The 12,071-nt window shown below is 34.7% G+C and overlaps 1 protein-coding gene across 1 annotated transcript in view; it reads right to left on the bottom strand.

Moving 5' to 3' along the window:
• The window catches only part of LOC149903697 (uncharacterized), a 92,197-nt gene extending 80,341 nt beyond the window's left edge, over nt 1–11,856 (bottom strand). The window contains exon 1 of the mRNA XM_090108336.1: nt 11,652–11,856. The gene's annotated coding sequence lies outside the window, so the exon portion shown is untranslated. The remainder of the gene's footprint in view (nt 1–11,651) is intronic.
• Nucleotides 11,857–12,071: the final 215 nt, after the last annotated feature.

Genomic DNA, 12,071 nt, shown 5'->3' with positions numbered 1-12,071 from the left:
ACGTTGTTACTGTTTTGCGTGTATGTTATGTTGAAAATGGGTAATGGATGGACCAATTCTGATGTAGTGGTAGAAAAATATTTTTATTGATTTTATTTCTACCCGGATAAGAGCAATCTGTAGATTTGTTATTATAATTTTACCAAATTAAATACAGATTTCTTTTCTTGATTGATATGCAATAATTTAATAGGATTATTATGAGAAACAGATCCTACACTGAAAATTACCTACATTCCTATTTTTGATGCACAAACAAATTTTAACTTCGTGATTTATTTCATAATCGAATTCGATGCTATATTTTTTTATAAATAAAATTTCGACATGTAATTAACATTGTGTAGAGATACATTGTATTCAACCTTCAAATAAAATTTATTCCTGTACCTACTTTAACTGTTTTATTTACTATCAAAAGAAAGTACCAAAATTAACACAAGGTTGTTATTTGGACTGATATAATAAAATTAATTCGAAAAACGAGTTTTTATCAGTCGTAGTAAAAGAAAATGTTTTAGCGTAAAGGTGACTTTTGTTGCACGACTGCAAAAAGGAGTAGGATTCCAGTACTTGGGCATAAGTATTTATAGTCAAGGCGTATTGTAGAATTCATATTCGTCAATATTAATCATCATACATATTACATATCATCAATATTAATGAGCAAATTATTTGGGCATGGTTACTTATTATTTTGAAATATTTTAAGTATTTGCTGACATAGTCAAATAGGATTTCATAATTTACGGGCTGGCCACGGACACCGGCGGCGCGACCGACGGCGCGACGGGCGGCGCGGCAAGTCGCGCGGCGCGGTAAGCATGCCACGGGCAGTTGCGTTCGCCGCCGCGACTAGTGTAGACGAGGAGACGAGATAGCTTTATCAAAGTTAGCTCGACGTTGTTTGGAGAGTAGCAGCTTTTATGCTCAAGATTTAATGTTTGGAAGATATAGTGGAGTACACGAATTAAATAGAAATCGTGTTACAGACGGAGAATTCCACCAAAAATATGAAAAATATAGGCATGATGAAAAATTATGTTGCGGGTGGCTAGACTTCCAAATAGCTGGTCTAGCTAGAATTTCTACAATAAAAGCTTCCGTCTCCATTTTCGCGAAAAAAAAACAAACTATTTTAAATTAAGTTCGCTCCGGGAGTAGTCGCCGCGTCTGCCGCTCGACTCCGTGGCCTGCGCCGTAATAACTCATACATTTGTTTCGATCGCTAGTCGTGCCGCGCGATTCGCTCGGGGAAATTCGCCGGTCGTCTCGCTGGTCGCCGCTGCGCGTGGCATGCCCAGTACATTTCCATACATTTGATTCATTCGCAAGACGCGCCGCCAGTCGCGCCGCGCGAATTTTCGCTATAGCGAATTGTCCGTGGCCAGCACGTTAGACTGCTACATTTATTGCCCTTAATTTTATGTCGATCCTGTATTTTCTTATCATAAATGAGAAAATAGGTACTTGATCTATTTCTCATACGATAACCACAAAAACGAGAGCTAATACGAAAAATTCTTCCTCCAATAAGAATCTAAATTATTCAAAAATATCATAGATTATTATTTTTTTCTTAACAACCCGGAACAGCCACAGTATATAGCTAAGATGGTACAACATTGTTGACAATAGTAGATAGTAAATAGTAAATATAGGTTAGGAGATGTGTTATGGTCTGATGCCACTGGGTCGGTGTTGGGTGTCGCTGACGCAGCTTTACTTCCCTTTGTTACTTAGGGTTGGTATATTTGAATCTTCTGTTTTAAAAATACTTGTTGCTTTTTTATCTGTCATTTGGGAGCGCTTGACAACAATCTTGCCTGATGTTAAGTCAGATGTGGTCTAAAATTGTACGTAACCTACGTAATTGTATTGTACAAAATAAGCTATTGTATTAAAGTTGCGAAAAGAGGAAATTTAAAAAGTATTAATTTGTTTACTACATTACATTATTATTTAGTTTACTACCTAATTATATTTATCGCGCCCGAGAGTCCCAAAAAAAACCAATTTTCAAAGATAACTTTATTAAAGAAATATTACAAATAAAAATTAAACATTAAAATTACTTTAAATACCAATGGACTTGCTCGAGGTTAGAGGCTAAGTAAGGTGGAATCCACAGCGGCGATCCAATTTCGATGTCGATGCAAGTCAGCAAAATGTATCCATGAATGCTACCGATGAGTATGTATGTACGCAGAGGCGACTATAAAATATACCAAAGATTATGCAATGGTATAGAGGCGATATCAACTTGTAGATTTTACTATCGGATTTTACTATAGGCTTGGTGGTATATAACACCTCCCCCCTTAGTTCAAGGACTATTTTTGAACGACAGGAAAAAATGTCATTGGCAGCTTTCCACAGTCTTGGCTTGGTCCAGGTTCAGCATAAGTTTGTTCTTGGCGAGGCTTCTTGCTTGATTCTTCATTCTTCTTTCTTCTGTTCAGGATTAATCTTCTGCCCAAAATTATGAGAGAAAGTGCAATAGCACTGAATAATATAGTATAGAAGGGAATAGTTGTGTTATAGAACATTGGAGTTTGTTCTAATTGAATAGGTTCTTGATGGTGAATCTTGTCTTGAATTTCATGAAGTTTCTTAAGGCTGATCGAATTACTTTTAATAGAGAAGGATAAGGTAGGCTCTTTTACATGAGCTGAAACTTTAGTAATTTTTATGGGCTGTCCTTTGATGTGATCGTTGGTGTTGACGATGGTGAAGTCTTCTGTGTGCAGCTTGCAGGTAGGTGGTATTGTAGCGAGGTAGCTTCCATTGAGATTAATGATTTCTTCTCTTTCGCAGGATAACCGGGCTTCAGTTGGAGACGGGAACACGACGACGTAGTGGCGGTCATCAAGTTTTTCCATTGCAGGTTTCATCAGGTTTACGGTAGTCATTTCGCAGGACCTGTCTTCATGGAGATTTCCTTCAACGATGTTGCTGATACAGTCCGGCTGGGGTTTCAGCATGTGGTGGAGCTCGTCTTCACATAAGTACCTCATGCCTGACTTCGGGCATTCTGCCTCTATGTACACGTGCATATTACCAGTGATTGCAAGGAAAGGAGAAGGAGGGATTATAGCTTGCCTATTTTTATTAGGAATAGGCTAATTTATAAAAGTTATATTCGAGTGGTGAAACTATAGGAAATTTAAAAGCAAAAACTAACTGATCTCCATTAAAATAAGATGCTGGCTTAATTATATTGTAATAGTCTCTAATTTCTAAATCTAATATTTCTTTTTTATTATAAAATGTCTTAAGCTTACTTAACATATTTTTCATTACACCTATACCTATCATAGAATGATGAGTGCGCGAAGCACTGCAAAATGCTAGCGCATTCTCTAACCTAGTTATTTCGCTTACTAAACTGTCTACATTATTACTGCTTATTGCTAATGCTTGTGCGAATTTCGCAAATTTAACTATATCCGGTGAAGGAAATGAGTCAGGGTTTAATAGCATAAATAATGTTTTATTAATTTTATTTTGACTTTCTATAATTTCAGCAATAATTTTATTTTGTTCATCCATCCAATCTTTGCTAAGACTGATGTGATGATTCTGTTCAATAACTATTTTATCTTGATTTTTCTTAAGTACTGAAAGAGCTTGATCATACTTTACTGCATCCGAATAATCTAAATTTCCAGTTATACTCTTAATTACTGACCCAAGACTATCTATTAAGCCTCTCTTAAACCTTAAGGGTTCTAGAGTTTTTAATTGTTGCAAAGCAAAATCAAGTTTATCACTTAAATAATCTATTTGCGATTCATAGACAGCATAAGTAAAGTTATCTAACTTACTTCTAATTTCACTTAGCTGAGACTGCACTAAACTAATGTTAGAATCTATTTCCCTTAATTCTATAAACTGTAAAAATGTATGATAATGATGGGTTAGTTGCATGGGACCTAACTTAAAGGGTAAAATTCCAGGGCTTTCTCCAAGATCTTCAAGTTTTATCTCGAGAGCTAGTGTTGATGTTAGAAGCATCATGATCAGCACCCTGCAACAATTTGGCGGTCTTAGGGATTCGTTTTAGCCTATTTTTAGCTATAGGAGCTTTCTTTTTGGATGTATAAATATGAATAGGTAAGTTTGCTAAAACAGTGTCCTGGGTATATCGAGGTGCGAGTTTAGATCTGGAAGCTGAGGGGTTACTGACAAAAATCTGCTGGTTAGGTTCATAATCTACTTCATTTTCTCTAGTTTCATTACGTTTTTCAATGATAGCCTCTCTGTTAGCTAATGATGATTCATTCACAACGTCATAAACCTGTTTCATTTGTTCTCTATGAGATTGCATATACTGTTGAAGTAAATGAATAGTTAAATCGACGTCAGTAGGGTCACGTGGATCAGTATGCCCTAATATAAGGTCATAGGGTTTACATTTAGTAAAACTATGTATGGAGCTATTATATGCAATTAAAGCGTAAGGCATTAAATTAATTACAGGTTGATCACGCTGTTTTAATTTTAATATACGGAGATGTTCAAGCAAAGTCGAATGAAAACGTTCTATATTACCATTAGCGTTAGGGGAATGAGCCAAAGTTTGATGATGAATTATTTTATGAATTTTACAAAATTCTGAAAACATTTGGTTATTAAATTCTGTACCCTGATCAGTAATTATGGTAAGTGGTAAACCGTGGTGAGTACTAAATGTTAACAAAGCCTGTATGACACTGAGTGCCGTACCATCTCTAAGTAAGTATGCCTGTCCATATTTCGAAAAAACATCTATAAGGGTTACATATTTTTCATTATTAGCTGTAAAGGTGTCCATATGTACGATCTCAAAAGGTTTTGTAGCTGGGGGTACTAAATTAAGCTTAGGTCTAATAGGGTTCCTGTCATACTTAGCTTGACCACATATTGTGCAATCATTAATATACTTTGTAATATGTTCTTTCATTTCAGGCCAGAAGTAACGTGCTGAAAGTGCAAGGTAGCATTCATTTATCCCGCGATGATTGGTTTTACCTTCATGATAATTACGAATAATTTCTTGTTGCCTAAGATATTCCTTGACGTTTTCTAATTCTATTTTAGCTATAAAAACTTTCATGCATGAGCTTTTAAATTTTTCCTGTAATATTGGGACTATTTTGTACATACCTAACGGAGGGTTAATAAGTATACCGGTCTTTATTTTAGGGTTTACATATTCTTTAATAGCATTGATTAAATCTGTTTCTAAATTTGATTCTGATAATTGTATAGATATCCTGGAATGAGTATCGAACGGTTTGGTAACCATTGTACGTTTCTTTACATCACTAACAATATTTAAAACTAACTGGCGATGAAATTTATTTAAGGGCTCAGAGGATATAGGTATTTCAAGGATTGGGTTTTCATTAGAGGTATGGGCGGTCATGGTACTTTCGGAGTCGTCGGCTACAGATACTTTGGATGTATTGCCTACTATTGAACTTATCTCTTCGTTAAAGATTTCCACACGAGATAGAGCGTCGGCATTTGTGTTCTTTTTGCCGGGCTTATATTGGGTAGTAAAATCAAACTCGCTTAATTTTAATCTCCATCTCGTTAGTCTAGAATTTGGTTCCTTCAGACTCATAACCCACTGTAATGGTTTATGGTCCGTTAAAATTTTAAATTTACGTCCAAAAAGATAAGGACGAAAATACTTAGTTGCCCATACTATGGCTAACAATTCTTTTTCAATTGTGCTATAATTTACTTCGCTATCATTCAAAGTACGAGAAGCGTACGCTATTGGTTTGTCAGATCCTATGGGTCCTTGTGAAAGTACTGCACCTATTGCAAAATTAGAAGCGTCAGTTGTCAGTAAAAAGTCCTTGTCAAAGTCAGGGTATATTAAAATAGGATCATTAGTTAAAAGTGTCTTACATCGTTCGAAACTGTTAACGTAATCTGAGTCAAAAGTAATTTTCTTTCCCTTTTTTAAACATTGAGTTAATGGTTTCGTGATCTTAGCGAAATCGGGAATGAATTTTCGGTAGTAGCCTACTAAACCCAGGAATGATTTTATTTCTTTAGATGTTTTAGGAATAGGGAATTTTTGAATTGCCGAAATTTTATCGGGATTAGGTTTTATTCCTTCTTCAGTTATTACATGTCCTAGATATGCTGTCTCATGTTTTAAAAATTCTGATTTGTCAAGCTGAATTTTAAAGTTAGATTCACGTAATCTTTGGAAAACTTTTTCTAAATTTATTATATGTTCCTGTAATGAAGTTGAAAATACAATTATATCGTCGAGATAAACCAAGCAAATGACATTTTGAAGTCCTTTAAGAATATTATCCATAACTCTTTGGAACGTGGAGGGACTATTTTTTAAGCCCATTGGCATTCTGAGAAATTCATATTTGCCGTTTTCTACACTGAAAGCGGTTTTATGAATATCCTCCTCCGACATTTCCACCTGATAGAAACCTGATGCTAAATCTAAGGTTGTGAAATATTGACATTTCCCTAATTTGTCAAGAATATCATTGATGTTAGGTATGGGATATTTGTCGTCGATTGTTTTTTCGTTAACCTTTCGAAAATCAATGACTAATCTCCATTTCTGCTTCCCCGAGGCGTCCATTTTTTTAGGGACAATCCAGATCGGAGAGCTCCAGGCAGATTCCGATGGTCTAATTATGCCCTGACTTAGCATTTTTGAAATTTGGTCTTTTACCTCATCACGCAAAATATATGGATAACGGTAGCTTTTTGTATATACGGGGACCTCATCATATGTACGGATTTTATGTTTAATTTTGTTCGTAAAAGACAAAGATTCTCCTTCAATATAAAAAACGTCTGCATATTTACTACAAAGTCCTGTTAAATTGGCTTTTTCTTCCTCATTTAAATGGTCTGTTCGCAAACGTGAAATAACGTCACTGGCACGGTTTGAAGATTCTTGTGAAAATTCGGAATTAAGAATAGTTGCTTCTGTCGGGTGGTCTAATGAAAAAATTATGTCATTTTTAGTATGATTGGTTACCTGAACTATGGCTTTATTATTTTTAACTGTAGTTAAACATTCACTTATAATGCAATTGCAAATTATTTGTTCTGGCACTAAAACTTCACCATCCGCGGCGTTTATTGGCAATCTAAGAAGTAAAGAGGTTTCACTTGGAATAACTTTTTCATACAAATTAAAATTTCGAGAATTATATAACTTAATTGGGTTTATGGCATTTTTAGTAATTAATGTTGAATTTTTAAGATCTAATTTAGCTTCAAATTTAGTTAACAAATCCATCCCTATCAGACCTTCAAAATAATTATGAAATTTATATACGTATAATTTAATATTACAGTTATCATTGAATTCCTCGAAACAAGGTAATGTAATTGAATAATTGTTTCTACTAGTTGCATGGACGTTAGTGACTTCAAACGGATCAAAATTTAGTGGTATGTCTGGAAAATATTGTTCTACGGCCTGTGGACTAATAAAGGATTGATTTGCGCCAGTATCTATCAAAAATTTTAAATAGAATCCATTTCCGAGGGAAATGCGAATAAATGGCAATTGGCGTTGAGTTTGGAGATTTAATTCTATTTTAACTTTTTTATACTCTGAACCTTCTGAAAATTTTCATTTGTTGATGGTTCTGGTTCTGACTGGGGCTGTTCTACTAACTCCTCGACTATAGGGCTATCACCATATTCATATTGGTTCATTACGGGATAGTCATTATAATAACCTTCATAATTGTAATAATCATCATAGTAATTATAGTAATCATCATAATTATAATAATCAGGAGTATCGTATTCTAAGCTTGCACATTCATTCACATTAACATCTCGGGGTTTAAAATAATTAGAGGGTGGTGGATTGCCCTGCTTGGACCAATTCCATCCACTAGGACCTGGTTGCATCGGTCTTTCCCTAGTCACAAAATGAGAAACTCCACTCATAGGCTTAGGGCCTTGAGATGATGGTTGCGGTCTAGTTTGTACTTGAAAACCTTGATTATTATTTGGAAGTGGTGCACTGAAAATTTGTTGGGTGCGCGTGGGCATTCGAGGTTGATTAAAAGGCATTTTAAATTGATGTTGGGGTGAAAATGGTGGCTTATGCATAAATTGTGGTCTAGACGGACCTGGCATATTAAAATTATTAGGCCTGAAGGGCTGAAAACTATGAATAGGCATTTTAAAAGGCTGATTATTGTCTCTAGGTTTTTTATCTGATACGTGTGAATTCCTATTCTGAATATACATGGTATTAATTTCTTCGTGTACTAACTCTAGAGCTTTTTCTATCGTTTCTGGACGCATACATCTAATACGAGAACCTAAAGGATCTTTTAATCCACGTAAAAATGCTTGAAGGGTTAATTTTTTATAAAGTTCTCGTTTAGCATCGATAGTGGAAACAAGAGATTCATGCAGTGAAACATACGTCATAACTGTACTGAATAAGTTCTGGCAACGTTCATAAAATTCTTGCGGCGTGTTAGACCCTTGTGTTAATAAAGCTAGATCATTGTATAGTGCAGTTTCGTCTCTTTGGTCTGCAAAATTATTTATTAAAGAATTACGAATGCTAGTCCAATCGTTGGGGATACCGTTGGCATTAATTTGTCGCGCGGCAGCACCAACTACTTTGTTCAAAATTCCATTTAAAAGACCCGAATTAATTAATTGATCACCGGCCTGACCATACTTTGCAACTAACTGATCACAAATATTAATAAATCTTACTAAAACATGAGAATTCCCATCAAATTCAGGAACTAAACGGAGGGCTTTACAGATATCATCTAGGGTAGCCATTTTAGATTCTTCAAATTGTCTTAAATTATCAACTAAAATATCCCTGTTAATTTGACTAATTTCTGAATCGTCAAGTTGTCTTAATCTGTCAATTAATTCTTCCCTACTACTCATTTAATTAAAATATTAACACAAATCTAAATTTTATAATTATTATAATGGAAAAATGATTTTAATATCCTTCAATTAAATTTTTAAAATTTTACCTATTTCTAAAATCAAAAGAAAATTTTAATTCTTATTAATTTAAATTCCTATACGCCTATAAAATATTAATTAAAATTTTCAGGATCGAAAATTTTATAACACGTGTTGAATAAAAAAATCTAAAACTAACATAGGAAATAAAGGAGCAATCACTGAAATAAAGTGTACTCACATAGATCTCGGCATTTCTTGGGAGGTATCGAGGTTTGGATGCTCGGCCACGTTGTTCTTCTAATTTCCGGTTCGGCTGGAAACGCCTATCTCCTCCAGAATTTTCCCTAATTTTATATCCTGGGGGACCCGGAAATCCTACCGACTGCGCCAATTATATTTATCGCGCCCGAGAGTCCCAAAAAAAACCAATTTTCAAAGATAACTTTATTAAAGAAATATTACAAATAAAAATTAAACATTAAAATTACTTTAAATACCAATGGACTTGCTCGAGGTTAGAGGCTAAGTAAGGTGGAATCCACAGCGGCGATCCAATTTCGATGTCGATGCAAGTCAGCAAAATGTATCCATGAATGCTACCGATGAGTATGTATGTACGCAGAGGCGACTATAAAATATACCAAAGATTATGCAATGGTATAGAGGCGATATCAACTTGTAGATTTTACTATCGGATTTTACTATAGGCTTGGTGGTATATAACAACCTACGTCTTTTGTTATTATGCTTATCAGATGAATACTGATAGAGAAATATTCATTAACCCATTGACCACCGAGCGGCCCGATCGGGCCGAGACACAATAGATGTTCTATTGTGTCTGTGATCCGAGGACTGACGGATTAATCGAAAGGAGTAGTTGCATTGAAAAAACAAATAAAAAATAGGTTAACATCAAAATCAAGACAACAAGAATCTCTATCCAAACTGAATCTATTAATTAAACCATTACGTAAATCGGATAATTATTTCTTAGATTTGACAACCCTAAACTCAACCACAACTGACAGCTCCTTTGCGGTGTCGGGTAACTCCAGTGTGCCTGGTTACATAATAACTTACTGCCTATAACTGCCCAACAGAGCGAACGAAATGACAATGACTGGTATACTCTACATTTTGAAGTCATAATTAGACACAAATATGTGAGAGACATAATAGATTTGTAAGGGAGATATCGATAGGGTTGTCGACCAAAAAGTGTAAGTCAAAAAATATATTTATTATTCTTCAATAATTATTGGTAGTTGGTACCTAAACACCAACTCTGCAGATAATGTAAGTCGGTACATTTTCTCTATGGCCAGGCATATTCTTAGGTACGTCGGAATTCATTGTACTTACTGGTTACAAAATTTACAAACAATGAAATTTGGAACTTCCTGGCAAACATTGTCCCGTGTTCTTTGGGTATGGGGCAGGCGCATAAAGATAATATGTTTCGCGTGTGTTTTCGCGAATCTTTAGATGAGGTTTTTGTATTCGTTTCCTACGGGAATAGAACCTAGAAGCCGTCATGCCCATTTAGTACCTCCGTTGAATATCCGCCCTATTCAATTTCATAATATGAAATACAAGTTTAAGTTATTCATATATACATATAGAAGACATTTAATTGAGTTTGTTTGTTACAGATATACTTACCTACTAAAAACACGGACCTTGTTGAACAGAATGTCGTAAAAGAATATTTTAAAGGCTACATATGGATACGCTACTAGTAAAATGCCTATAACGATCTGTGCCTATAGGTAACTTAAGTTACTTGCAAAATAAAACTTGTGGACAAAAGCATAAATACCTACCTAATTTATATTAATTAACATTAATTGCTCATGAGTTCTGAATTCAAGCTGAAACCGCAGGCAGGTTGATTATAATTATTGATACTTACTGTTAAAGTTTACTGACCTATTTAAATTATACCTACATAGGTTTAGTATATACCTTATAATATTATATAATATATTATTTATTCTATGCAGTTTTGTATTTATTTCACGCAAGTACAAAAAAATTAAACCGCAATGAGATAAAAAAAAAGAAAACTTAATTTTACATCTTACCATCTGACGTTCCAATTTCAAATCTATTGTTCGATTTTTTTATAAACCTAAGTGTATGTATGTATAGTGTATTGAATATACCTATTTAATTAAAATAGGTATATTCCCATTAAATAGAAAGAATATGAAAACATAAGACACAGAACTACATGAACAATTTTGTAAGAACCTAATTTAATATGATAAACAATGACATGTAGAACTACGGCATTCCACGATCGTTTTAACATTTTTTGCACAGGATCAATATAAGAATTCTTGGAAGCATACGCGACATATTTAATGGTCTAGAACTCTAGTACAATAGTGCAATAATAGGCAATATTTGTAAACCAACAGCATATATTGTAAATAATTCTCACCTTGAGACATACATCAATATTCAATAACAAGATCGTTTAGCCAAAACATCAAACTAAGTGACATCATTAGTCACCAATCACTTTAAATGACTAATATTTTAAATATTTCGTTTGTAACAAATTATTTTAGTAGTTGGTAACATAAACTACATATTAATTACCATATAACTGTGCATTAAATAAAAGTACAATAACCTTCTTACATTCGGCAACAGAATAGCAAATATAAAATTTTTAATAACAATAAGTGACTCACCTGAGTTGGCCGCTAATTCGTTAACATTTAAAATTTTTCGTTTCAAAATTCACAGTCCGTTCACTAAATTAAAATAAGTTATTGAAGCTCACATGTGTTATTGCAAAGCGGTTTTAGTTTTTGTTAATCGCGGTATCGTTCGTTCGAGGGGTCACTCGGGGTTGGGGCGGTACAGGACGTGCGTCGCGTGCGGTGGTCGAGTGCAGACTGACCGGCAGAGGCTGCCGCTGGCGCAGGCCGCAGGCTGTGCGGGCGCAGACGAATGGCCTCCAGGATCACTCCCTCCTCCCGATCCCTCGTGAGATAGCTTCGTTCCAAGAAGGTGACGCTACTCAATACAAACCTATATTCGTATGTGTTATTCATTTCACCTATCATTGAATGTAGTTCGTTGAATTATTGGACGAATTTTAAGATGAT

Source organism: Colias eurytheme, chromosome 13 (assembly GCF_061535395.1).
Source record: "Colias eurytheme isolate Ceu_HAF_F1 chromosome 13, ilColEury1 Martin Lab GWU primary, whole genome shotgun sequence".
In the NCBI taxonomy this organism is placed as follows: domain Eukaryota; kingdom Metazoa; phylum Arthropoda; class Insecta; order Lepidoptera; family Pieridae; genus Colias; species Colias eurytheme.
Note: the sequence above shows the minus strand (reverse complement) of the source record. Positions and strands in the feature narration are given on the sequence as shown.